Source organism: Rhineura floridana, chromosome 1 (assembly GCF_030035675.1).
Source record: "Rhineura floridana isolate rRhiFlo1 chromosome 1, rRhiFlo1.hap2, whole genome shotgun sequence".
NCBI lineage: Eukaryota > Metazoa > Chordata > Lepidosauria > Squamata > Rhineuridae > Rhineura > Rhineura floridana.
Window position 1 is genome coordinate 261,401,029 of NC_084480.1, and position 25,082 is coordinate 261,426,110.

Consider the following 25,082-nt stretch of genomic DNA (forward strand, 5'->3'; position numbering starts at 1 on the left):
CGAGACAGTCAAAAGGAGGTGAAGGAGATAAAATTATCGGCCTAACTGATAAACATTAACAAGTCACTGGGGATCAATGACATATATTCAAGAGTTTTTAAATAAAGCAAATATAAAAATGTTAATATTTTGACAAATATATGCAATTTGTCACTAAACTCCCTCCTGAAAGACAACCAATGCAATACAAGTGTTTAAAAGGGGAGCTAAAGAGCTTAAAAGGTCTCCAAGTGACTTACATTTAAAAATATAAACAAAAATGTATTATATCATAGAAAAAATTCATATAAAATATTCACATTTCATAGAACATACAAAAACAAAAAAACCACACAACACACATAACAGCTGTAGTAAGTGTTGGCAGCACACTAACAATAAAACAGAATCAAGTCTTTCGAAGGCCTGGAGAAAAAGGTAAGTCTGTACCTGGCGGAAAAAAGATGTCAGCAAAGGGACCAGCTGTACCTCGTTGCGGAGAGCATTCCACACATAGTCACAGCTAAAGAGGCCCTTTCTCTTGTCCTCACCCTCCACGCCTCCCTCAGATGAGGAGCACAGAGAATGGCCTTAGATGGTAATCTTAAGAGTCCAAGTAGGTTCATATTGGGAAAAGCGTTCTGGAAAATAGTTGGGTTCTGAGCTGTAAAGATCTTTAAAGGTCAAAACCAGCCCTTTGAATTGGGCTCAGAAGCATTCAGGCAGCTAGTGTAATTGGAACAGAAATGGTGTTCTATGATCTGTTTGCCTCAAACCTATGAATAGCCAGGCAGTTATTGTTTGTCCTAGTTAAATTGATAGAATTATTCACTAGCAAGCAAATAAAAAACCCTTGCAGTTTAAGAATGTGCCTATAGCCAACAGATATTTCTATCAAACTTTAAAAAGTAGGGAAATTGGGCAGCTATAGTGAATGCACCAGGGGAGCAGGAGACCTGACCTCTCTGAGATATTGTACTGCCCTACAAATTTGTGAATATGCAAACACAATTTGGGTTGATCTTTCACAGTCCAATCCACTTCCTGTGTAGCTTGGAAGAATTTGGTAATGTGCCTCTGAGCATATGGTGAGTGGGGCAACACAATCACAATCAGGTCTGAATCTCCAAAGAGGGAGAATTACATTTTTATATGTTGGTGTTCTTCTTACTTTGCTTCTTTCCTGTGTTGCTACTGTTACTACACAGAAACTAACCTAGAAAATTATATTTCATTATTTATCCTAGAAATCTGTGTCATTAATTTTATTAATTTCAAAGCCTTTTATTGATCAATATCATATGATGGTGAAGACAGCCTTTTGTGTTTCAAACTGGAAGGTTATATTCTATTTCTATTTTGGGTGCATTTACAGTTGAATCTGAAACTGCAGCTTTGATGTAAAATTAGGCTGGTTACAATATGTTGCTACTTAAGCAACGAATCTAACTGTTGGAAAAAACAAACTTGGCCTGCTCAAGATGCATGTGTTCAGCCTGCTATGCTTAAACCACTCCACCTAAGGAAAGGTGGGCATGGTCAATTAAAACATAGAACACACCTAGAAATTTGCAAGAACATATTTCGCCTCCCACTGTTTTATCTTGTGGAAACAGACACTTCTCATTTCCAAAGGAGACTATTGTGCAGAATAGTCAGTGCCATTATTCCACAATTGATTTTGGAAGGGTTTTTTAGTGTAAATTATGCAAAGAGTTGCAGTACTTCACATATTTCTTCTGTGAAAAAAAATAATTTTACCATAGTAAACTTCACCAAAATTGCAAAGTAAATCAAACATATTTAAAGTGACTAACTATATCAGCTGTCTTAATATTGTTGCTTCCTGTCTGCTAAAAGAATATCAGCACAACACATCTTATTTCTGTTATTTTGGCTGATTGCAGGTGTTACCATCACTCACTTTATGCTCAGAGGCACATGTTACCAAATTCTTCCAAGCTACACAGGAAGTGGATTGGACTGTGAAAGACCAACCCAAATTGTGTTTGCATTTTTACACATTTGTAGGGCAGTACAATATCTCAGAGAGGAGGTCAGGCTTCCTGCTCCCCTGGTACACTCACTATAGTTGCCCAATTTATCTGCTTTTTAAAGTTTGATAGAAATATCTGTGGCCTATTGGTATGTTCTTAAACCACAGGGGGTTGTGGGTTTTTTTGCCTATTAGTGAATCTCTCTGCTTTTTAATCCAGGAGGTAAGAAATGGGATCCTGATCATTTGCATGCTTATTGAGTTCAATGGGATTTAGTTCATAGAATCATAGAATAGTTAGAGTTGGAAGGGACTTATAAGGCCATCAAATCAAACCCCCTGCTCAATGCAGGAATCCAAATCAAAGCATTCCCGACAGGTGGCTGTCCAGCTGCCTCTTGAATGCCTGTGTCAGAGAGCCCACTACCTGTCTAGGTAATTGGTTCCATTGTCGTATGGCTCTAGCAGTTAGGTCGTTTTTCCTGATGTCCAGTCGAAATCTGGCTTCCTGCAACTTGAGCCCGTTATTCCGTGTCCTGCACTCTGGGACGATCGAGAAGAGATCCCAGCCCTCCGCTGTGTGGCAACCTTTCATGTACTTGAAGAGTGCTATCATATCTCCCCTCAGTCTTCTCTTCTCCAGGCTAAACATGCCCAGTTCTTTCAGTCTCTCCGCATAGGGCTTGGTTTCTAGTCCTCTGATCATCCTTGTTGCCCTCCTCTGAACCTGTTCCAGTTTGTCTGCATCCTTCTTGAAGTGCGGAGACAAGAACTGGATGCAGTATTCAAGATGAGGTCTAACCAGTGCTGAATAGAGGGGAACTAATACTTCACGCGATTTGGAAACTATACTTCTGTTAATGCAGCCTAATATAGCATTTGCCTTTTTTGCAACCACATCACACTGTTGACTCATATTCAGCTTGTGATTAACAAAAATTCCAAGTTCCTTCTCACATGTCGTATTGCTGAGCCAAGTATCCCCCATCTTATAACTGTGCATTTGGTTTCTTTTTCCTAAGTGTAGAACTTTGCATTTATCCCTGTTGAATTTCATTCTGTTGTTTTCAGCCCAATGCTCCAGCCTATCAAGGTCCCTTTGAATTTTCTTTCTGTCTTCCACGGTATTAGCTATGCCCCCCAATTTTGTATCATCTGCAAATTTGATAAGCATGCTCTATACCTCCTCATCCAAGTTGTTAATAAAATTGTTGAAGAGCACTGGGCCCAGGACCGAGTGCTGTGGTACCCCACTCGTTACTTCCACCCAGTTTGAGAAGGAACCATTGATAAGCACTCTTTGAGTACGATTCTGGAGCCAACTGTGGATCCACCTGATAGTTGTTCCATCCAGCCCACATTTAGAGATTTACTCCTGTGCAGTCATGGATAGATGAAGCTGACCTGGGGGAGGAGGATGGGAGAAAGGGGGGAGGGGAGGAGATTGGATGGGTAGGCAATGGGCAAAAGGGAAACATGGTTATAGTATCTTTTGGGGGGGTTCCCTCACCTTTTTATTCTACAGTAGATACATGTAGCCTCCCACCCAAATTTAAACAAAAGCTGTCCCTGGCTACATCCACGCCAGATATTTATTCCACTTTAAACAGTAGAACCATCTGAGGCCTGCTGTAATGAGTTTGGTAGGCACTTCCAGAATAAAATCTTTAGCATCCGCCAGGACTTAGACTCCAGTGTTATAGCAGGTGAATCAAGTGAGGTATCCAGAGCACAGCCTTGTCCCGATTTCTTTTATGAGTTTCAGTTGGTGCAGCTTGAGGACGTTGACAAGGTGCTGGGACAGGTTTGTGCAACCACTTCTGTGCTGGATCCTTGCCTTTCTTGGCTAATAAAAGCTAGCAGGGATGGAACAGCCGGCTGGGCCAGGGAAGTGATTAATGCCTCTCTGCGAGAGGGGGTGGTCCCTGGCAGCCTGAAAGAGGCGGTAGCAAGACCACTCCTGAAGAAACCCTCCCTGGACCCAGAAAATCTTAATAACTATAGGCCAGTAGCAAATGTTCAATTCCTGGGCAAGGTCCTCGAACGAGTGGTTGCGGGCCAGCTCCAGACACTCTTGCATGAGACTGATTATCTGGATTCATTTCAGTCGGGTTTCAGGCCTGGTTTTGGCACAGAAACAGCCTTGGTTGCTCTGTATGATGATCTTTGTCAGGAGAGAGACAGGGGGAGTGTGACTCTGTTGATTCTCCTTGATCTCTCAATGGCTTTCGATATCATCGACCATGGTATCCTTCTGGGAAGACTGGCTGAGTTGGGAGTGGGAGGGACTGTATGGCGGTGGTTCCACTCCTACTTGGCAGGTCGCCTCCAGAAGGTGGTGGTGGGGAACATTGCTCGGCACCCTGGGCTCTCCAGTATGGGGTTCCGCAGGGGTCAGTTCTGTCCCCCATGCTGTTCAACATCTACATGAAACTGTTGGGTGCAGTCATCCGGAGCTTTGGAGTGCGTTGCCATCAGTATGCTCCTGACATGCAGCTCTGTTTCTCCTTTTCATCTTCTTCAGGTGAGGCTGCCAATGTGCTGAACCGGTGCCTGGCTGCGACAATGGACTGGATGAGGGCTAATAAACTGAGGCTCAATCCAGACAAGACTGAGATGCTGCTAGTGGGTGGTTCTTCTGACCATATGGTGGATGTCCAACCTGTCCTGGATGGGGTTGCACTCCTCCTGAAGGAGCAGGTTCGTAGCTTGGGGGTTCTCCTAGAATCATCTCTGTCACTTGAGGCTCAGGTAGCCTCGGTGGCACAGAGTACCTTCTACCAACTTCGGTTGGTGGCCCACCTACGCCCCTATCTGGACAGGGATAACATGGCTTCAGTTGTCCATGCTCTGGTAACCTCTAAATTAGATTACTGTAATGCACTCTATGTGGGGCTGCCTTTGAAGATGGTTTGGAAACTGCAGCTTGTGCAAAATGCAGCGGCCAGATTGGTAACAGGGACCAGACGGTCTGAACATATAAAACCGATTCTGGCCCACTTGCACTGGCTGCCTGTATGTTTCCGAGCTCGATTCAAGGTGCTGGTTTTGACCTATAAAGCCTTAAATGGCTAGGGACCACAATACCTGATGGAACGCCTCTCCCGATACGAACCCACCCGTACACTACGCTCAACATCTAAGGCCCTCCTCCAGGTGCCTACTCCGAGGGAAGCTTGGAGGATGGCAACAAGGGAGAGGGCCTTCTCAGTGGTGGCCCCCAAATTATGGAATGATGCCTCTGATGAGGTGCGCCTGGCACCAACACTGTTATCTTTTCGGCGCCAGGTCAAGACTCCTCTTCTCCCAGGCATTTTAGCATGTGCTTTATATTGTTTTAAATTTTAAAATTGTGTTTTAAATTGTTTTTTAAAAGATGTATTTTTAAATTGTATATGTTTTTAGTTACTGTAAACCGCCCAGGGAGCTTCGGCTATGGGGTGGTATACAAGTATAATAAATAAATAAATAAATAAATAAATGCAATTCAATATAAACAAATGTAAAATTATGCATATTGGAGTAAAAAATCTTAATTTCACATATACGCTCATGGGGTCTGAACTGGCGGTGACCGACCAGGAGAGAGACCTCGGGGTTGTAGTGGACAGCACGATGAAAATGTCGACCCAGTGTGCGGCAGCTGTGAAAAAGGCAAATTCCATGCTAGCGATAATTAGGAAAGGTATTGAAAATAAAACAGCCGATATCATAATGCCGTTGTATAAATCTATGGTGCGGCCGCATTTGGAATACTGTGTACAGTTCTGGTCGCCTCATCTCAAAAAGGATATTATAGAGTTGGAAAAGGTTCAGAAGAGGGCAACCAGAATGATCAAGGGGATGGAGCGACTCCCTTACGAGGAAAGGTTGCAGCATTTGGGGCTTTTTAGTTTAGTGAAAAGGCGGGTCAGAGGTGACATGATAGAAGTGTATAAAATTATGCATGGCATTGAGAAAGTGGATAGAGAATAATAATAATAATAATAAATAATAAATTTAATTTCTTCGTCGCCTATCTGGCCAATGGCCACTCTAGGCGACTTACAAAATTGTTAAAATACAATTAATAAAATACAGTAATACAATATAAAAAACAACACATCTGCAGCAACAATATTAAAACTGGGCAGGAGGCATTTCAGTTATAACAATTAACCCTCCCCGGATACCCCGAAGGCCTGCTGAAAGAGCCAGGTCTTTAAGGCTTTCCAAAACACATTTAGGGAAGAGGCGTGCCGGAGGTCTTGTGGGAGGGAGTTCCGGAGAGTGGGGGCCGTCACTGAGAATGCCCTCTCTCTTGTATCCGCCAATCTGGCTGTTTTTGTTGGCGGGATTGAGAGAAGGCCCTGTGTGGCCGATCTTGTTGGGCGGCATAATTGGTGGCGTTGAAGGCGCTCCGTGAGATAAACTGGGCCGGAACCGTGTAGGGATTTAAAGGTCAATACCAACACCTTGAATTGGGCTCAGAAAACAACTGGTAGCCAGTGTAGGTCGAACAACACTGGTGTGATGTGATCTCGGTGGCGACTATTCGTAAGTAGTCGAGCCGCTGCATTTTGTATCAGTTGTAATTTTTCTCCCTCATAATACTAGAACTCGTGGACATTCAAGGAAGCTGAATGTTGGAAGATTCAGGACAGACAAAAGGAAGTACTTCTTTACTCAGCGCATAGTTAAACTATGGAATTTGCTCCCACAAGACACAGTAATGGCCACCAGCTTGGATGGCTTTAAAAGAAGATTAGACAAATTCATGGAGGACAGGGCTATCAATGGCTACTAGCCATGATGGCTGTGCTCTGCCACCCTAGTCAGAGGCAGAAGCCTCAGGAGGGGAGAGTGTTCTTGCACTCGGGTCCTGCTTGCAGGCTTCCCACAGGCACCTGATTGGCCACTGTGAGAACAGGATGCTGGACTAGATGGGCCACTGGCCTGATCCAGCAGGCTCTTCTTATGTTCTTAATCTGGCGGAATGTGAAAAATCCATGCTGGCTATAGTATACAGCCCCTCGTCGCTGTATAATTAAATCTAGAATTATTATTTTTATTAGTATTTTATTTTACTGAATTGCAAGTGTATACATTGAAGCACAAGTAATCAAAGACAAATGTGGATAAGCACATATAACAAATGTGAAAGAAGTCATTTATAAGGTTATAAAGTAGATTACAACACGATAACTATGGTGTCAAATAAGCGTGTCCTTCAAAAAAAGATAAATGAGATGTTTAGGGATGAGTACTTGGTACTCCTTTGTGATGTAATGAAGGGAAATGACATTTTAGAGAAGTCAGCACTCTCCAGTCTACTTTGACATGTTAACTTTCAGGCACTGTCAAAAAACAGATCATTCTGGATTGAATATCTAGATGAGCTTTTTCATTGTCTATCTACCTCCTTTCTAGCTGTTGTAAGGAAGAATACAAGGTCTTTGTGGAGAAGCTTTTCTTGATTCTTTTCACACACACAAAAAGGTAACCTGAGGGTCATGCTCCATGATCTGATGTATATTCCCCCAAGCCTATTCTCAGATGTCTTCATCAGACCATCACATGTGAATCAGACACCACCTTTAATTGCATCCTCTCCAGCACCTGTGAGACACTGATTTGTTAATGTTATGAAGCTGGATGTGGGTTAGATAATACCTATTTATGAGTTTCAAGGAAACCACACATACTGAAGCCAAGGTGGACACTGAGGAGCTTTTTAGTCCATATGAATGACTAGTGAGCTTCTGAAATAATGGTCCTTATATCCATTTTCCATACAGTTCTTAAACCTTTATTATTATTGGAACACTCCAAAACTGGAGTATTGCACACAGTGGAGACTAAATCTTTAGGAACTGAGGTACACCACATTTTCAAACTCTGATTATTGCCTGCTGAATACTTAGGAGTTTCGGTGCAAATTATCATATTGAATGTTGTAGCAGCCTGTTAGCTTGATACCTCGACGCTTTGCCGCAAGTTGTGCTTTGGTTGGCAGTCTACCCTTAAGAAAGGAGTCTGGTGTTTTGTACAGTCTGCGTTTTTCCACACCCTTGTATGGCTCATATTTTCCCACAACTATGAAATGGGGCTGATCTAAGAAGAAAGACAAAATATGTGGCACTAGCTTTTTAACCTGGGTTTCCATATTGTCACTGCATTTTAAAATGTACTGTGTATTAATACCAGCTTGTAAAGTACCGATGGTGAAGAGGGGATTGCCCTTAGCAAAATGGGAAATGAAACAAAAGCTTCCAGGAGAGAGTTATTATTATTATTTATCATTTAATTCAATTTTTATACCGCCCATAGCAAGGCTCTCTGGGCCGTGTACATCAAATAAAAATATATATTTACATTCAATTTAAAAGCACCTAATCATCAAATCAACAGTTTAAACATACAACAAAAGTAAGATTAATCTAATAAACCCATATTAAATACAAATCAGAAGTAATTAGAGAGAGAGAAAAAGATGGAACATATAACTATCTTTACAAACATTAAATACAAATACTAAAATACTAAAAATATTTAAATGCCTGGGCAAAGAGGAAGGTTTTCACCTGGCGCCGAAAAGATAGTAAAGTAGGCGCCAGGCGTACCTCATCAGGAAGGGTGTTCCATAGTTCGGGGGCCACTACTGAGAAGGCCCTCTTTCTTGTAGTCGCCTTCCGGGCGTCTTTCTGAGTAGGCACTCGGAGAAGGGCCTTCGATGTTGAGCGCAGTGTACGGGTAGGTTCATATCGGGAGAGACGTTCCATCAGGTATTGTGGGCCCACACCGTGTAAGGCTTTATAGGTTAAAACCAGCACCTTGAATCGGGCCCGGAAACATATAGGCAGCCAGTGCAAGCGGGCCAGAATCGGTGTCACATGTTCTGACCGCTTGGTCCCGGTTATTAATCTGGCCGCTGCATTCTGCACAAGCTGCAGTTTCCGAACCGTCTTCAAGGGCAGCCCCACATATAGTGCGTTGCAGTAGTCCAATCTTGAGGTTACCAGAGCATGGATAACTGAAGCAAGATGTTCCCTGTCCAGATACGGGCGTAGCTGGGCCACCAGCCTAAGTTGGTAAAAAGCACTCTGTGCCACCGAGGCCACCTGCGCCTCAAGTGACAAGGACGGGTCCAGAAGGACTCCCAAGCTGCGCACCTGCTCCTTCAGGGGGAGTGTAACCTCATCCAGAACAGGTCGAACATCCAACTGGTCAGGGGATCCATTTACTAACAGCATCTCAGTCTTGTCTGGGTTGAGCTTCAATTTGTTCGCTCTCATCCAGTCCATTATCGCGGCCAAGCATCGGTTTAGGACCTTGACAGCCTCACCTGAAGAAGATGAAAAGGAGAAGCAGAGCTGCGTATCATCAGCGTACTGATGAGAACGTACTCCAAAACTCCTGATGACAGCACCCAGCGGCTTCATATAAATGTTAAAGAGCATGGGGGACAGAACTGATCCCTGCGGAACTCCATATTGGAGCGCCCAGGGTATCGAGTAGTGCTTCCCAAGCACTACTTTCTGGAGACGACCTGCTAGATAGGAGCGGAACCACTGCCAAGCAGTACCTCCAACTCCCAAATCCGCAAGCCTCCCCAGAAGGATACCAGGGTCGATGATATCAAAAGCCTCTGAGAGATCAAGGAGAATCAACAGAGTTACACTCCCTCTGTCTTTCTCCCGACAAAGGTCATCATACAGGGCGACCAAGGCCGTCTCCGTGCCAAAACCAGGCCTGAAACCCGATTGAAATGGATCCAGATAATCGGTCTCATCCAAGAGTGCCTGGAGCTGGGATGCAACCACCCTCTCCAGAACTTTGTCCAGGAATGGCACATTTGCTACCAGCCTAAAGTTTTTCAAATTATCTGGGTCCAGTGAAGATTTCTTCAAAAGCGGTCTCACCACCGCCGCCTTAAGGCAGTGTGGGACCACTCCCTCATATAGTGAGGCATTAATCACTTCCCTGGCCCAGCCGGCAGTGCCATCCCTGCTAGCTTTTATTAGCCAAGAGGGGCAAGGATCTAACACAGAAGTGGTTGCACGCACCTGTCCAAGCACCTTGTCAACGTCCTCAAGCTGCACCAATTGAAACTCATCCAACAAAATATGACCAGACTGTGCTCCGGAGACCTCATTTGATTCCACTGCTATAACATTGGAGTCTAAGTCCTGACGAATGCAAGAGATTTTATTCTGGAAGTGCTTGGCAAATTCGTCACATCGAGCTTTAGAAGATTCCATCACATCCTTAGGGCCAGAGTGTAAGAGCCCTCTGACAGTCATTCAAGATGATGTGGATCAATTGCATGAATTGAAATGAGTGATAGTTTAGGAACATAGGAAACCTCCTTATACTGAGCCAAACCCATTGGTCCATCTATCTTCAGTATTGTCTACACTGACTGGCAGTGGCTCTCCAAAGTTTCAAGCAGGGGACAATGCCTAGCCCTATCTGGAAATGCCAGGGATTGAATCTGGGACCTCTTGCATGCAAGGCAAATGCTTTACCACTGAGCCACCTCCCTTCGCCTAGGAAATCCTAGTCTCATCATTTTGGTGTATTTTTGCGTTTTCTAAATCTTGTTGAGGTGTAGAAGTCCTTGAGGTGTTGCTCAGTTTCTGAAAGTTTTAAAAGCTAGATTTATTAAGCATACAGAAAAACCAACACCTTACAGAGGAAGGATATATAGGGCTTCTGCAAACAGAAGGCCCGCCACATCAGTATTTTAGAATGCTGAGAAAATCTAGTCCTTGCCATGAAAGAATCACATGAGAAGGGTGTCACCCAATTGCCACGAGGTGGGGGGCTGTGCTACTAGCCTTGCTTCCAGCATCAGGCATCCTGCCACCCTACTCCCAGATCCATACCTTGACATGGACTGTCTATATAGCAGAAGAGCCTAATTTGTGGCTTCCAGATATTATTCCAGACAGCTCCCATCATCCCTGAAAATTGGCTATATAAATCCAATAGACAGCCAGAGTGGTGTAGTGGTTAGAATGTTGGACTGTGACCTGGGAGACCACAGTTCGAATCCACACATAGCCATGAAGCTCACTGGGTGACCTTGGGCCAGTCACTGCCTCTCAGCCTCAGAGGAAGCCAATGGTCAACCGCCTCTGAATACTAATAACCATGAAAACCCTATTGATAGGGTTGCCATAAGTCAGAATCGACTTGAAGGCAGTCCATATCCATTTTCAGCATCTAGAAGGCTGTAGGTTAGCTGCCTCTGCTGCATAGGGAACACCTCTGCAGGGGTTGTGATTGCATGGAAGCAGTTCTGATATGCATCAGATATTGTACAGCCACCAGCGTCAGCATGGATTTTTCGCATTCTGCAATGTTAAACTGAAAATAACCCCATGCCATTCTGATGCTTCTCATAAGCTCATTTCAAAACAAAACCTTACAAAACTTATAGTCCTCAACTCAGAAATGCTTGCTTAACAACCCCCTGAATTTTCATGGCAATACACAAAACAGTCAGAAAGAATCGAGAGTTCAAAGAGTAAAAAGAGAGAAAGAGAAAAAACAGAGCCCTTTTGGACTTTTTCCTCTGAGTTCTTAGAATTTGTTGAAATTAATTAAAAATCAGCAGCGTTCACAGAGTACCTGTACTCCTATTACTGACCTTGACCTATATTCTAACCTTGATCTTCTGCAGTTTAAAAGGTAAAAAATGCCTGTCTGATTTTTAATTAATTTTTAAAAATTAGCATTGAACCTAATAATAAGGCCAGTAACAACCAACTGTCAGTGTTCTAAAAGCCAGACTCCCAGTTGCTGGTCTTGCCTGATCAGGGGCCACACTCACACCAGAACTTTATTTCACTTGAGACAGTCATGGCTTCCCCCAAAGAATCCTGGGAGGTGTAGTTTGTAAAGAATGCTAAGAGTTGTTAGGAGATTCCTATTCCCCTGACAGAGCCCCATTGGCCAGAGTGGTTTCACAGTCAACCACTCTGATTGAAGCTCTGTGAGAGGAACAGGGCATCTCCTAGCAACTCTCAACACCCTTAAGTAACTACACTTCCCAGGATTCTTTGGGAGAAGTAATGACTGTCTAACTTGAAATAAACGTCTGGGGTGGATATGGCCAAAGAAAGATTTGGTTTAAATTTGGGTGGGAGGCTACATGTGCCAGCTGTAAAATAAGAAGGTGGGGGTAACCCTGAAAAAGAATTAAACTGTTCACAATGTTTTCCTTTTGGAAAGGAAAGGGGCTTCCCCTCTGCCCAGTGCCCACCCACCCAATTTCCTCCCCTCCCCCTCCTTCCCTCTACTCTCCCCTCCTCCTCCTCTTCCCCCATGGTCAGTTTTACCTATCCTAGCCATGATTGCATGGCATTAAATCCCACTGAACTCAATAAGCATGAAAATGATCGGACCTGCCTTCCCCTCTCCTCTCCCTTCCTCCTCCCTTCTTCTTCTCCTCCCCTCTTCCTTTTTCCTCTTCCCCTGACTACTCCAGGTCTCCCTCCCCAGGGTCAGTTTTACCTATCCTAAGCATGAGTGCATGGGAAAAATCCCACTGAACTCAATAAACATGCAAATGATCAAACCTGCCCCCCTCCTACTTGCTCCCCTCCCCCTTCTCCCCTCCCCATCCCCCCATGGTCAGTTTCACCACTCCTAAGCATGATTGCAGGGGAGTAAATTTCACTGAACTCAATAAGCATACAAATGATCAATCCATTCTCAGCAAACTTGCACAGGATCTCATTTCTTACCTCCCAGATTAAAAAGCAGACAAATTCACTAATAGGAAAAAACCTTGCAGTTGAAGAACATACCTATAGCCAACAGATATTTCTATCAAACTTTAAAAAGCAGAGAAATTGGGCAGCTATAGTGAATGCACCAGGGGAGCAGGAGACCTGACCTCTCTGAGTTACTGAACTTCACTACAAATTTGTCAAAATGCAAACACAATTTGGGTTGGTCTTTCACAGTCCAATCCACTTCCTGTGTAGCTTGGAAGAATTTAGTAACATGTGCCTCTGAACATATGATGAGTGGTGGCAATCAGCTGTCAGGATGTATGGTTGGAGTTCTGATGTTTCTGACAATGAGCTAGGAGGGGGGGCAGATGGGCTGAGGCGTCTGAAGGGGAGGGGGAAGCTTCCCAGATAGAGGGGGAAAATCTTGAACAGACAACAGACACGTTTCCCACGCACTCCCCCCCTAGGAATGTGCTGCAGTTACAGACAGCGAGGGAGGAGGAGGACCAAGGTCGTTCGGCTGCAGAGAAGGGTAGAGAGAAATCGCCTGAAGTGTTGGGCCAACCCCCCCGCACTTCCTACCATCCTTTCCGAATCAGAAGGGGAGGAGGCAGCCGCCCCCCCATCGCCCTGCACCCGAAGACAGTTAAAAAGGCGCCAAAGAAAAGAGGAGGGAAGGGGCGTAGATGTGGAGTGAGAGGATCCGGGCCCAAAAACCCCCTTGATAAGGGACGGGGAATGCTTGAAACTCTGTTCTATCAACTCTCTTCCATGCTGCGGGTTTTGGTTCATGTTAAGAGTTCATGAGGCGGAGAAGCCTGTGTCTGGAAATTACTCTAATAAAAACTGATTTGCTTTCATCAAGTGATTCTGTTCTTGAGTCCCAACCCGGGCACGACATCAGCCCAAATAACAGAAACAAGGCTTGTGCTGTGCAACAATATTAAAACAGTTGATATAGTACAGATAGTCACTTTAAATATGTTTGATTTAGTCTGCCATTTTAGTGAGGTTTCCTATAGTAAATCATTTTCTTTTGCTTCTGTTTGTGTGAATATGTGAACTACAGCAACACTAAAAAAAAATTGTGGAATAATGGCACTGACTATTCTGCAGAATAGTTTCCAGTGGACATGAGAAGTGTCTCAGCTTGCACAAGATAAAACAGTGGGAGGTGAAATATATCCAAACAAAATTCTAGGTGTGCTCTATGTTTTTAATTGACCATGCTCACTTTTCCTTAAATGGCATAGTTTAAGCATAGCACGCTGGAACAAACATGCATCTTGGGCAGGCCAAGTTTGTTTTTCCCAGCAGCTAGATTCATTACTTAAGTAGCAACATATTGTAATTAGTCTGATTTTAACATCAGACTGCAGTTCCAGATTCAACTGTTAATTCACCAAAAATAGAAAAAGAGCATAACCTCCAGTTCGAAACATAAAAGGCTGTCTTTACCATCATATGACATTGAGCAATAAAAGGGCTTTGAAATTAATAAAAATAATTTTGACACAGATTTCTAGGATAAATAATGAGAGAAATATAATTTTCTAAGTCAGATTCTCTGTAGAAACATTAGTAACACAGGAAAGAAGCAAAGTAAGAAGAACACCAACAAACATACAAAAATATAATTCTCCATCTTTGGAGATGGCAGGTGTTGCCACCACTCACCATTTGCTCATAGGCACATGTTACCAAATTCTTCCAAGCTACACAGGAAGTGGATTGGACTGTGAAAGACCAATCCAAATGGTGTTTGCATTTTTACAAATTTGTAGGGCAGTACAATATCTCAGAGAGGAGGTCAGGTCTCCTGCTCCCCTGGTGCATTCACTATAGCTGCCCAATTACCCTGCTTTTTAAAGTTTGATAGAAATATCAAATAATTTTAATTTTAACTTTTTAACATTTTAACATCTCAACTTATTTTTAGCATCTTAGTATGCTAGTATATTTGTATTTTAGTATGTTTAAATTGTTCTATAAATGGTTTTAATTGTATTTTTGCTGTCTTGCTTGTTGTGAACCGCCCAGAGAGCTTTGGCTATGGGGTGGTATAGAAATTTAATAAATAAATAAATAAATATCTGTGGGCTATAGGTACGTTCTTAAACTGCCAGGTTTTTGGTCTATTAGTGAATATACCTATCATTTTGCTTATTCTAAAGCTTTTCGGGGCATAGAAGTCCTCAGGGTGTTGCTGGTGTATAGCTGGAGACATCTTTCCAGAAGATAATTTGTATACCTGGACTTTGAAAAGCTTTCTGTTTGAACCTAGGAAGTTAAAAGCAAGAAACAGGATCGAAATAAATGGACCAGTTTCACAGTGGAAGGAATTAATGGGTGGGGTATCCCAAGGATCTGATTTGGGACTACTCATTAGCTTAGTAATGAAGTTTGTGGGTGGTATCCAACCAGTCAAGAATGCAAGGAGACTGAAGAATTGCACAAGAATCTTCCAAGCTAGATGAAGAGGAAACAACATTACAAACAAGATCCACTGTTTGTAAGCACATGTGAAGTGGTACGTATTACAGCAGAAAAACCAAAAAACCAACATGTAGTCACCTACCCACCCTTTACCTTTCCTAAGAGCTGCGCAGCTTGGCTAATAGACAGGAAGAGCAGTTAGCAGCCAGGTCAGGGACAGAGAATTGTACAAACATACTGTGCACATCTGTTTGTGTGAAAGAGAGGTGAAGAGTGATCTGGCTCTTGTTTATGTGTACATGGGGAAAGACAAAAAGAAATCTAGATTATGTTGTCATCTGTGGTAGCCTGATATCACATGTGGCACTGCTTTGTGGGAGGGCATTTGCAACGGTTAAAAGCTTAGGTAATCAGATCTCTCCTTCTAAGCATTTTCCCACTAGCAAGCCATAGGCATAAAAAAAATGTTCATGTTATATTTACTGCAAAAAAATATAAAAAATTAAGAGTTGTCTACTAGGGTTGTACATCTGCTTCAGAGAGAGCCAGTACTAAACCAATGCGGGCTGGTTTGGATTTAGTTGGACCACCTCTAAAGCAAAGCAGATCTTCTCTGAATGAGGGATGGGATGCATTTGCCCGTGCAGATTCAAAAGCATTCTGTCAACCTAACAGTCTGGTATCGATTTGCATTCGTTTGTCCACAAGCTGCTGCTCTTACCAATCCAGCTTCCCTCCCCCTCAGAAAAAATATTGATATTAATATCATAATTTTGAAAGGAAATGTTGATATTTTAAAATGTCAATAAATTAAATATCAATAAATTAAAGGAAATATTAATAAAAATATAAGCATTAATATCAATATTTTAGATGCGTATTTTTTAAAAAAAAAATCTGAAAATAGCTGTGAAAAATTACTACATAAAGATCCAATCCTCAACAATAGCGAAAAAGTGAATTCATGGAAAATTCGGTACCAAATCCAAATTGGTCGGAATTCTAGCACATCCCTAGTCTGAAGTAGCCTGAAGCAAAGCTGTCCCCTACTGGGAGCACTGAAGTGGGTTCCAAAATGAATTCTTTTTCTCTTGCACACCTCTGTTAGCAACTTTAGTACCAACATTTGCTCCTAGTTAATTGATAGTACAAACAGTAGCAGTAGTATGTCTGTGCACTTCCATTAGCAGAAATTTGAATTTGTCAGGAAGCATTGTACTTTGTACTTGTAAGGGTGTGTGTGTCACCCTCAACTCTATTTCAGAATTCTGAAACATTGAATTAATGGCTTCCTGCATATGCCCAGAAAGGAGATTCATGAGAAAGTTGAAATGCAGCTGCTCTGCTATTACTTCATATTTTGCAATTAAATATTGGTTTGAAAATGGAGACAAATTATGATGAAAAGTTTCAGATAGAAATTACGGATTTCAGTTATTCTGCTAGAGAATGCTGTGCTTGTTTGCAAAGGAAATGTACCATCTGATGATCAAGGGCTTCTGAAGGGCAAGCACAGAAGGAATAATGTGTTTGGCAGGGATTCAACAATCAAAAGACACAGAAAATCCAGCCAATCAGCATTGCTGACTTTTTCTCTCTTTTTTCCGCTCCAGCTTCATCCATCCATGGAGGCTGCACATATTTGATTCAAGTCTCTCTGCTCATTCAGTGAGAAACAAAGTCCTTAATGGAGCTCAGGGAAAGGGAGTTGAATAAACTCTTTGCAGAAGTCTATCACCTGGAAAGTGCCAAGTATCAGCAGCTGGAGCAGACTTTCCCTTGCTTCTGTGTAATGCTACAATTCTTGGCTTTAGACAGAAACACTTTTTCCCTTTTCTGTAAAGTGCACACATAGCATAAACATTAATATGAAGGAGATTAAAAGGTTATGACACTCAATAAATGGGATGGCTCTGTGATAGATGCTCTGACAATTACAGCTCAGAGATCTATATTGCTGGGGGTTTAAGAGGGTTTTGGTGCGGGTAATGAATCCACTGATAGTAGGACATCATGGAGTTTTCATGAACATTCTAACAGCTCAGGAAGGAAGCAGTCAATGAAAGAGTCCAGATCATTGGCTTGTTTGTTTACTTATCACCTTCTAGTCCACTTACCAAAGACTCGCTAGCCCAGGCTTCTCCCTCTTCTGCCTTCCATCACACCAGCAGGCTTTATGTAGCCCCAGAGAAGGAGGATAAGGAGGTAGCTCAATGCTACTCCAAGGCCATTGGTGATCCAGTGTGTCTCCACCTCTCTCTTCTGAAAACGGGGACACATGACACTAATCAAACCCTTACCCCTTGTACTGTAAAACGTGGTTGGAGCACCTTGACTGCATTTTTTTTTTAAAAAAAATCAGCTTCAAAAAGATTTTACAACTTATCAGCAGATCAACCCATTCCCCCTCCGGGTGTGTTTAATGGAAAACTCTTGGCTCCTCACCTCATTTTCTGCCTTTTGATTTTGCTTGAAGAGGACTTGAAATCAATGGAAATTGTACCTTAAAGATCAACGTATTTATTATGTCATAAGCTTAAATGAAGAAGAATGCATTTTACAAGATACAATGTTTCTGCTACAAAACAGTAATATTGCTAAATTATGCCATCCAAGGGGTGGAGAGCCTGTAGTTCTCTGGATGCTGTTAGACTATGAGGAAGGACAAAGCTGACCTCTACCCTTTCCTTAATATAATAATGATCTGATAATCAATATGCTCAAAGAAAATCTTGTTTCCATGTCTTTCCTTGTTAGCAAAATATTTAGCTGAAACTGCAATGTATTAAGAAAATGGTGACAAAACACTGTGCCAGACGTCTCCAGGGAAAAAGGAGAAGTTGTGGTTAGAGAAAGATTTTTAATCTCTTTAGGGACATTTTGAAATGCTGTCAACATGTATTGGTAAAAATGAGTACATGCACTTATTGCATGCTTTAAAGACCCCTCTTCACTCTTGTCAGTTTCCTTGATGTGTAATTTTGCTGATGCTTGCAATGCTTATATGTGCGTATAAGTTATAGGCAAAGAGAATTTCTCCTGTGTGCAGGTGACTCTCTCTTCTGATGTACATCAGTACTTTTCTTTATTGCAATAAACTTGTCCAATCGACTGCTTCTCCTAAATTTGAGTATTTGAAGATATTTTCCTTCCACAGACTACAACTCCCATCAGCCCAAGCCAAAATGGCCAATGGTCAGGGCTGATGGGAGTTGTATTCCAATAACATTTGGGGAACCATAGGTTCCACACCCTGTGCTACACCTAGGCTGCAACTCTCTAGCCACTTACCTAGTCCTTCAATGGGACTTACATCTGAGGATACATATTTATGATTGCACTGCTAGTGAACCCAAACAAAACTGATTCATCTCCCTCTTTAAAAATAAAATTGATATAATCTGATTAGAAGTTGGCACTCTTTTTATGCTTCATTTTCTGATCTAGTTTTGAGAAAGTAATGGTCAATTGCTTCTAGTGTGTGAATGACCAACTGTGGCTATTGTCACATCTGCCTGGTCTTCAGGTCAAGTCATTAAAGAAGTGTTAACACCTTAGAAAGGATTAAGAAGCAGAATAAAGACAGTTCCTGGTATTTCCAAATGGCTTAATGTTAATAGGATAACTAGCATCTTAGAATGAACAAAACCATTGTGCGGGGACAGAAACTGCATAATGCATTATGGCATTTTTGGATAATTCTGAATCATAATAGGAGGAAAACAAGGGTGGGGAAAGGATGAGACAAAGAGAGAATTACAAGGCTAGGTATAAGATGCATATGTAAATAGAATGAAATGAGTTAGTTTGGTACTTTTAAAAAGTGTGCTTAAATGTGTGACCTGTTTTTCAAGGGTATTGTTTATAAACTTTGCTTTTGTGAGGAGATTGAATAGTGGAGAGGTTGTTTTCTAATGCATCTGCAAATAATATTCTGGAGTACAAAGAGAGTTTTTGCCTGCCCCCCACTCATTTTAAAGTAATAGGATATTATGTTGCTTTATCTGCAATATTCAGTAAATTTGTTTCGGTATTAGACCAGACAATTTCTACATATCTTCTCCATTAACTCTGACCTGCAAATGACTTGGGAATGTGTGTTCTGCTAATGTGCCTCACTGCATGAAAATTATAGCATTAAATCTCAATAAATGCTTAATTTGCTCTATGCATGTTATGCATAGCTGCAAGCATATCAGTTTACCATTATCTGGCACAAAATGAACTTCTCCTCCTGAAAACCCTTCCTGAGAGCTTATGGATTTGGACGCCCATCTGCTGATGTGTCTGTTGTATAAAACATTTGTGAAGAAAGAGAGCAGTCATAATGCTCCAAGTTTCCCAAAGTTCTTGTTTTTGCTCTTTCTCCATCTGTTAAACACCAAACAGTAATTTGGATCAATCGTCTGTGTCCTGTAGATTATGTACACATTCTGAAGACTTTCAGAATAGGCCAGGAAAAAAGTCCTTGTTGTTATTTATTAAATTTAAATCCTGTTCTTCCACCCAGAAGGAGCCCAGAGTGGCAAACAAAAACACTCCAAAACATCTTAAAAACAAAATACTTTAAAACATATTAAAACAAAGCATCTTTAAAAACATATTAAAGCAAAACATCTTTAAAAATATCTTTAACACAAAAATCTTAAAAAGCAATTCCAACACAGCCTTCCTCCAAAAAGGAGCCCAGAATCTTAGCATACAGTAATATACAAGCAGAGTGGGGTTATACGGGCAGGCCTCATGTGTTTATAACCTTCATGGTGATGGAAGTAATTGGAATTGCTTGGCTACAAACATCATGTTTCCTTTCTGCAAAATCTGCTGCTTTGTTTTTGATGTCAAGTACAGCTCTAGCTGCCTATGGCCATGCTACCCTGAACACGCCTGATCTTGGAAGCTAAGCAGGGTCAGGCCTGGTTAGTACTTGGATGGGAGACCGCTTGGGAATACCAGGTGCCATAGGCTTAGAGGAAGGCAGTGGTAAACCACCTCTGAATACCTCTTACCATGAAAACCCTCTAGATCAGCCTTTCCCAACCAGTGTGCCTCCAGATGTTGTTGGACAACAACTCCCATCAGCCTCAGCCAGCATTGCCAATGGTCAGGAAAGATGGGAATTGTGGTCCAACAACATCTGGAGGCACACTGGTTGGGAAAGGCTGCTCTAGATATATCAAAAAGATTCATAGAGTCTCCATAGGTCATAATCGACTTAGAAGGATATAACAACAAACAGCTCTAGTTAGATCATCCTTACCCAGGTACGTTTTCTGCTGAATAGTGAGAGTGGGCTTCTGGCCAAATCTCTTCCTGAACTCCAGGCTCTGGAAGGGTCTGTTTCCTGTGTGGACTCTTTTGTGCTAGATGAGGGAAGATGAAATAGAGAAGGCTTTGCCACACAGAAGTTACAGATACTTCTTTCACTAGATCATCCCAGCTTAGCAGATCTTCCCTTGTGGGTATAAAGACAGAGGATGACAAGGCTGTAACATTGTACAGTATTACCTCAGTTAAGGAAACCTCCAGGAATGAAGCTCCTTTTAAGGAAGAGGGTTTTTTTTAAGGTGACACTGACCAGTTTTGCTTTAGATGGATAAACTTTCAAGTCTGTGCCTTTGCTTTAAAGTGAAACTGGCCAGCCTGTGTCTGCTTTGCTATCAAGATGGGCTCCTGCCGGGAGGAAGGGCGGGATATAAATAAATAATTCATAAATGAATAAATAAATAATCAGTAAACTGATAAACCTGTGCCTTTGCTTTGCTAGGGTGAAACTGACAAGCCTGTGTGTTTGCTTTGCATTAAAGAGATCTCTTCTTTTTCCCAGGGCTGGGGAGGGAAGGATCCAATACCATTCAGAGGAGGAGAAAGAGGGGAGTGGTTGGGTGCCAGGTAGGCACCCTTTAAAGTCCCTGTTGGAGCTGCCCCCACCATCTATGTGCAGGCGTAGGTTCCTATCCCTATTCTTTCCATGTTATTCCTACCAGTGGTACCAAAGTTTCTGTTAAAGAACTAATGTCCAGGAACACATCTACTTTGTTAACTGGCATTGCTGTATACTAGTTGGTATTTATTTACTAATTTGACTTCAGCAGTTTGTTCATCAGTTTCCAAGGGAAAATTCCACAATTAAAATTGTGGAAAAGTTAAGCAAAATTGTAGATAAAGTAAAGCAAAAGTGTAATATTGTGGAAACGCAGGATTCAGGTAGTGTTAACAGGATCAGTCTTTATTGTCTGGTTATAGCACCCTTTCCCAACCTTTGGGTCCCCAGATGTTGCTGGACTATAATTCCCATCATTCCTGACCATTGGTCATGCTGACAGGGGCTGATGGGAGCTATAGTTCAACAACATCTGGGGACCCAAAGGTTGGGAAAGGCTGGGTTATAGGATGGAACTTTCTAGTGGTTGTTTTCTAACTAACCAAGCAAGCCTCTATGGAAACAATGGAGGACAAACTAGGGTTTACAATACAGAACCCCCTAGTGGCTGTTTGCATACCTTGCATCATGGAACATTACAACATTCTCTCACACACTTAATACACACACACACACACATAATTCACGAATGTCTTCTGGTCAGAGCTTGGAAAAGTTACTTTTTTGAACTACAACTCCCATCAGCCCAATCCAGTGGCCATGCTGGCTAGGACTGATGAGAGTTGTAGTTCAAAAAAGTAACTTGTCCAAGCTCTGCTTCTGGTATCCATCTTCATTCTGAATTCTGTAATTATTGCCTGTTTACATTCCTTTTCAAGTCCATTGCAGAGCAGATTAAGGCAGATAATCAAGCCAGTGTCATCCCCCCTGGCTGCTTACAATCAACACCTCATTTCCCCCTGCTGTTTCTGTCTGTCAGTTACAATCAACACTTCATTGACATCAGTGAAAGGGATATACATTTGAAGAGCTCACATAGACAGTAGATTGATAAAAGTAGCACTCACACTGTCTATGATTTCAAAGTGAATTAAAAAAACAAATCAGAAAAAAGAATGAATCAGAAACCAGGTGCTGAGAGTTGCTACTTCAAAATTCTTATGGCAAAGATAGAGAATATCAGAAATAATAATTAATCTGATGGCAAATCTAATTATTGCTGAAACAGAGCCCAACACAACATTATACAGCATAAACTTTCAGGTAAGCACTTGTATGTCACCCATGCAGAGAACATCTGTTGGTGTTGTGTCAGCTATTGGTAACTCTGTGATGTTCCTATATTAATGTATATATGGTAAGTGTTGTTGTTTTAGAAGATACATGGTAAGTGGAGTGAAAGAGGAGGGGGAGTGAATGGGCAGTAGAATGCGAGATGATTGGCTGAGTGTTTAAAATGGCTGAATGTATAAAAGGACGAGTGAGAGTGGAATCGGGGGGGGGGGAGAAGAGAAAGAGTGGATTGCTTGGTGGGGTTTAGAGAGTTGTTTGCCAGGAGAGAGTGAAGAAGGAGGGGGGTGGAGTTCGGATTAGTATTGAGTAAAACCATATGCTTATGTGCCTTAAGAAGAAATCTTGTTAATCTTGTTAGCTTTGTTATCTTTAATAAATACTTAATTTGGTTTACCAAAGGCCTGATCCTTGGCTGGAGTTTCACAGACCAGAAGGGAGGGTAAGGTAATGACCAAGGCTGAAGGGGAACTGTAACAAATGGTGGCAGCGGTGAAGAGAATAACAATACCAGTATTCAGAGTCTCTGGGAATACTAGTATTGGGACATTACTGGTGGTTGCCTAGCAGGGGGATCTGTTGAGATCTGTGCTAGAGCGGGGAGAGAAACCATAAGAGAGTGCGGTCCGGACTGGTGGAGTCCCTGGTGGTGCCTAGTGACAGGCAGTAGCCACGCGCAGGTAGGAACCTGACAGGGAGAGCCAGGGAAGGATGCCTCACAAACTCCTTCAATGAGCTTGTATGGCCTGGAACTACTGATGAAGTGCAGCTCATCTCAGTAGGCACAATAGGATATACAGTCTTCTCCAAGTTCTCACCACTGCCCATTGCTGTTTTTGAAAGAGATGTGTCTGGATTATTCAACATCAGTGGAGAAACTTGTGCTGCAGACAACTCTTTTTCTGGGTCCTTACAATTTGCTAAAAGCTTGAAGACTCTGCCTCTCAATTGATCAACATGCCTGTGAGCAATCTTCTTATCTTGTAAGATGGCAGAATAGGAGACCGGATCTATAACTTTTCTGATGGTAGCAGGTATCCAAACTGGTCCTGAGCCAAACTGTCTAGTATAAACTGTGTCACCGTCGATGAAAAAATGTTCCTTAGCATGTCTGTCATGTTGTTGCTTCTGCTTCTGTTGCTTTTGATGCATATGCCCAGTTAGGTAGAGATGCAACAGGTCCAGCCTTGACCTCAGTTTTCTTCCCATCAACTTCTCTGCTGGTGATAATCTTGTGGTAGACTGAGGTGTAATTCTATAGTTAAACAAGTAATGAGGAAACTTTATTTTGAGATTTTCACTGAGAATGTTGGCAATGCTCCTTCTTTAAAAGATTGGACAGCCTACTCAGCCAAGCCATTTGACAAAGGCTGATATGATGCAGAAATAACATGCTGAATACCATTTTGTTCCTTAAACTGCTGACTCTTAAATGAACTTCCATTATCAGTTACCAACATCTCAGCAATCCATGTATATTAAAACTCATCCTTAAATTTTCAATTGTAGGTTCATTATTGGATGTAGATATGGGATAAATATCTACCCACTTGGAATGTTCATCCACATGTATCAGAAACATTCTATCTAGGAACGGACCAGCATAATCTACATGGATCCTCCTCCAAGGTTGATCTGGCCACTCCCATGGATGCAGGGCAGCCACACTAGGTAATTTATGACTCTCTTGACACACTGCACAGGTCTGTACCACGTGTTCAATCTCCAAGTCCATTCCGGGCCACCACAGGTAGTCTCTACCTAAGCCTTTCATTTTGGTAATTCCAGGGTGGGCCTGGTGTAGATCATTTAAAATAATCTCATGTCCTTGTTTTGGAATTACCACATGGGCTCACCACAGCACGCATCCCTCATACACACTCACTTCCCAATGACATCGGTAATATGGTGCTAATTCCGTATCTTCTAAGGCATTGGGCCACCCCCTTAAAAGAAGTGCTCTTACTTTGGCCAACACCACATATGTGTTGATCCATGACTTAGTTTGTATTGCTGTCACTAGGGGAGCAGCAATGCAATCCATCAATAATAATACCTGGTCCTCATTTTGTACTATTGTCAGAGCCTCTGGCAATGGCAGTCCACTCAAGGCATCAGCATTACCCCATTCCTTTCCTGATCTATACACTATTGTGTATTCATAGGCTCTCAGTGTCACAGCCCACCTTTGGATACATGGTGAAGCCATCTGTGGTACTCCTTTCAGTTCATAAATAATGAAATAAGGGTTTGTGGTCTGATCAAATGATGAACTTCCATCCATATGTATATTTATGAAATTTCTGTATTGCAAATATAACAGCCAATCCTTCCTAGCTCAGTTGTGAATAATTTATTTCTACTGATGACAAGGTTCTTGATAAAAAAAAACTATTGGCTTCTTAGAACCATCCTCCATTCAATAAGCCAAGGCTGTTCCAATTCCATAAGGACAAGCATCACATGTCAAAATCCATTCTTTTTCAGGTTGATAATGCACCAAAATATCAGAGGTCTGCAACAGTTTCTTAGAAGTTTCAAATAGTTTGTTTTGTAATGCTCCCCAGTGCCATTTGACAGCAAGTCATACAGGGGCTGGGGAAGAGTTGATACGTTAGGCAAAAATTGGCTGCAGTAATTCAGCAATGCTAGGTAGGCTTTTAGCTCTGAGATATTCTTGGGCCTAGAAGCTTCTTGAATTACTTTTATTTTACCCCACTGGGTGCAGACCTTGAGCATCTACTTTATGTCCCAAGTAAATCACTTCTGATCT

General features: G+C 42.1%; 1 pseudogene; it reads left to right on the forward strand.

The window, feature by feature from the left end:
- The first annotated feature begins 19,994 nt into the window (after positions 1 to 19,994).
- On the forward strand, positions 19,995 to 20,103 carry LOC133375772 (5S ribosomal RNA; annotated as a pseudogene).
- The last annotated feature ends 4,979 nt before the right edge of the window (positions 20,104 to 25,082 follow it).